Genomic DNA, 4,243 nt, shown 5'->3' on the forward strand with positions numbered 1-4,243 from the left:
TTTCATTGTTGTGTCTTTGTCTGGTTTTCATATCAAGGTGATGCTGGCCTCATAGAGTGAGTTTGGGAGAGTGGCCTCTGTTTCAATTTTTTGGAATAGTTTGAAGAGAATTGGTATTAAATCCTCTTTAAAGGTTTGGTAGAATTCGGCAGTAAAGCCATCTGGTCCTGGGTTTTTCTTTGTTGGGAGACTGCGGATTACTGCTTCAATCTCATTGCTTATTATTGGGTTTGTTCAAGTTTTCTGTTTCTTCTGGGTTCAGTCTTGGTAGTTTGTATGTGTCCAGAAATTCATCCATTTCCTCCAAATTTTCAAATTTGTTGGCATATAGTTGTTTCTAATAGTATCTAATGATTTTTTATATTTCTGTGGTATCAGCTGTAATATCTCCATTTTCATTTCTGATTTTTGTAATTTGGGTCTTCTCTCTTCTTCTTTTTAACCTAGTTAATGGCTTGTCTATTTTGTTTCTCTTCTGAAAAAACCAACTTTTTGTTTCATAATCTTTTGAATTGTTTTTTGGGTCTCTATATCATTTAGTTCTCTGATCTTAATTATTTCTTCCTATCTACTAACTTTGGGATTGGATTGTTCTTTTTCTTTGTTCTGTTCTTTTGGACGTAGTGTTAGGTTTACTTGAAATCTTTCTTTTTTTTGATGTAAGCATTTATCACTTTAAATTTCCCTCTTAGTACTGCTTTTGTAGTATCCCACATTTTTTGATATGGTATGTATTTATTTTCATTGTTTTCTAGAAATTTTTTGATTTCCTTTTTAATTTCTTCTTGGACCCATAGGTCATTCAGGAGTCTTTTGTTTAATTTCCTTGTATTTGTATTAAGTCCTGAGTTTTACTTGTTATTAATTTCTAGTTTTTTTTTTGTGTGTGTGTGTGTTGCGACCAGTATGGGGATCATAACCCTTGGCTTGGTGTCGCCCGCACTGCGCTCAGCCAGTGAGTGCACCGGCCATCCCTATATAGGATCTGAACCTGTGGCGGGAGTGCCACTGAGCTCCCAGTGCTCATGTGGCCACTCTCCCGTGCGAGCCACAGGGTCAGCCCATTAATTTCTAGTTTTAATCCATCATGGTCTGAAAAGATACTTGAGATGATTTTGATTTTTTTTAAGTTATTGATACTTGATTCGTGACTTAACATGTGGTCTATTTTGGAGAATGCTCCATGTGCTAATGAGAAGAATGATGTATATTCTGTAGTTGTTGGATGAAATGTTCTGTAGATACCTGCCAGGTCCAATTGGTCTAAAGTTTAGTTGAATTCCTGTTTTTCTCTGTTGATTTGTTGCCTAGGTGATCTGTCCAGTGCTGAGAGAGGGGTGTTCAAGTCACCCTCTATTATTGTATTGTAGTCTATCACTTTCTTTAGGTCTAATAGTGATGCTTTATATATCTGTGTGCTCCAGTGTTGGAGTGTTGGGTGCATATATGTATATGATTCTCATGTCTTCTTGCTGGATAGATCTCTTTCTCATTATATAGTGGCTTTCTTTGCCTCTTTTTATGGTTTTTTGCTTAACGTCTATTTTGTCTAATATAAGAATAACTACTCCTGCTCATTTTTGGTTTCTATTTGCATGGCATATCATTTTCCATCCCTTCACTTTTAGTCTGTGTGCATCTTTACTGGTGAGATTAGTCTCTTGAAGACAGCATATAGTTGTGTCTAGCTTTTTGATCCCATTGTTAGTCTGTGTCTTTTGAGTGGGGAGTTTAATCCATTTACATTTCAGATTGTTATTGAGAGGTATCATCTTATTCCTGGCATTTTATTGCTTTTTCTTTAGATGTTTTAAGTAACTTTTGTTCCTTTCTTCCCCTTTTATTATTCATTTTCAATGTTTGTTGGTTTTTTTAAGGGGTTGTAAGATTTAGTTTATTTTGTCTTTCTCATTTTCATTTGTGTTTTATTAGTGGGTTTTGTTTTTTATTGCGTATTCATGGTAGTGATTATTGCTTTTCAGATTACAGATGCAGGACTCTCTTGAGAATTCCTTGCAGGGGTCGTCATGTGGTGATGAACTCCTGCAGTTTTTGTTTGTCTGGAAATACACTATTTCTCCCTCATTTCTGAAGGATAGTTTTCCTGGGTATAGTATTCTGGGCTGGCAGTTTTTTTTTTTTTTTTAGTATTTTGCATATATCATCCCATTTTCTTTCTTTCTTTTTTGTTTTTGAAGTAAAGAAAAGGATGGAATTTAATCTTTATTTAGAGGACACTGTAAGATATAAAACTCCACATAAAAATAAGAAACCCATTTGGAGGCCAACCTTTATAGAGTGTGTACAGTTTGAAACTGTTCAAGTGTAGTTTCATTGTAAAAAGTGCTGCAATGACAAACCACATTCAAAAAGAGTTCTTAGTAGAGAAACAGTAAGACAAACTATACCAAACATAGTATACAACAAACAACTTTATGCCTCAAGTGTACAATCTAAAAGATAAAGGTCCCACGACTTCCCTCCTGAACTTGGAATGTATAGCCTTCAGAGGTAGTTTCTGGCATACATTTTGATCTTCCCTTTCCTCTACAGAGAGCTACTTCTCTATCATGTTTAATAAAGCCTTGTACACAGACTCATTTTGATGGTTTTGTAAGAGCATCAATTTTGTCTAAGCCTCCACATTCTTCAATCATTATACTAAGTCTCTCAGCTTCACCTAGTTTCTCAGCAGCCTGAAAGATATTTGAAATGGCATCCATAATAACCAGAATAAATTTGGTATGTTTTGTAGTTAGGAGGTTTATCAATGGTTCTATTGTGCCACGATGAATGAGGCATACAATCTGTTCAAATGCTCTACCACTTGTATGGCTGGTCACAGTCCACACAGCTTCCTTTTGTGTCTTAAAGTCTGCCTTGGAGAGGATGCTGACAGAGAATGGGACTAATCCATGATTCACTACTTGCTTGTTCTGATGGCCAACTGTGATGCTTGACATTGTCCATGCAGTTTCCTTCTGAATATTAGTTTTAGGGTTAGTTAGAAAGCTGAGAAAGATGTCAAGTGCTCCTGCATCTATCACAATCTGAGTCTGTTTATCTCTCCCAGTGACAATATTCCCTATGGGTCTAAGTACTAGAGTCACAATTGGCTACTCAGCAGCTCCTAGAAGCTTCACAAGTTGGGGCACAACTCATGTTTTCACAACCATTTTAATCTGTTCGTTTGGACCATTGATAAAGTAGGAAATAATAGCACAGATGGTATCTGCTAATACTTCTGGATTGGCATGAAGCAGGAGATGAAATGGAGTAGAAAGAATTCTGCTCAACAGAATCTAATGGGGGTGAAGGTTTCTTGTAGTGACGAAGGTTTGAACGAATTCAGATAAGATTACATAGATAACCATATGCTAAAGATGACATATCGGGAACTGCAAGAAGAGCCAACTACACCATACTTGATAACCAATTCTTGGAAGGCTGAACCATCATCTACAATGTTTCCTGGAACTCATACATCTCATTCACTGATGTGAGCATGGGGAGATGCCAACAGAGAAATGAATGCTGGGATAGCACCTCCATCCATGACAACGTGGATCTGTTCTGATGTCCCAGAAGCAATGTTAGTGAGTGCCAAGGAAGATTCAAACTGAATGGCACCACAGTCAGTTCTGCCCAAGAAGGACACAAATTTTGTAATCAAACCAGTCCAGATTATGTTGTCAATGAGGGGCTGTTTTTCTCTAGAAAGCAGTTTCCTAGCAACTTGAGTAGCTTGGAGCTGGTTTTCCAAATTGTTACTATTTATGCCTTTGACAATGATCTCAACAGACCAATTTACAGTGCCCTGGTTGTGGCAGTTTTCCCGCAGTGGAGAGGTAGCGTCATCAGGAAATGAGTTTCCACTTCTCCTTTCCAGCATTCTTTTCAGCATTGGTCATCCTTCTTAGTTTTCTTCAGCTCCACATTAACTTCTATTTGGTACCACCTCAATTCTGTACTGTCTTCTCCCTTGTTCTTGAATCTGTTAAGATGGGCAGCTGGTGAATTAGCATTCTTGTTGGTGTACATGGTTATTAGACAGAAGGAGAAAACGGCACAGCAGGTTCAATCTTCCACAGGAGGAGGTGTGGGGCTCACAGTCTGTGGATTAGTTGCTCTATTAATGACCACTGTGGCTAAGCTCAAAGGTGGTGTACCTGTCATGCCATTTTCTTCTCGCCTAAAGAATTTTAGTTGAGAAATCTGCTGTTAGTCTGATGGGGGCTCCCTT

At 37.7% G+C, this 4,243-nt stretch overlaps 1 pseudogene; it reads right to left on the reverse strand.

The window, feature by feature from the left end:
* Positions 1 to 2,453: 2,453 nt before the first annotated feature.
* On the reverse strand, positions 2,454 to 4,041 carry LOC103583329 (annotated as a pseudogene).
* Between the last annotated feature and the right edge of the window lie 202 nt (positions 4,042 to 4,243).

The sequence above is a fragment of the Galeopterus variegatus genome, unplaced genomic scaffold (genome assembly GCF_000696425.1).
Source record: "Galeopterus variegatus unplaced genomic scaffold, G_variegatus-3.0.2 Scaffold21724, whole genome shotgun sequence".
In the NCBI taxonomy this organism is placed as follows: domain Eukaryota; kingdom Metazoa; phylum Chordata; class Mammalia; order Dermoptera; family Cynocephalidae; genus Galeopterus; species Galeopterus variegatus.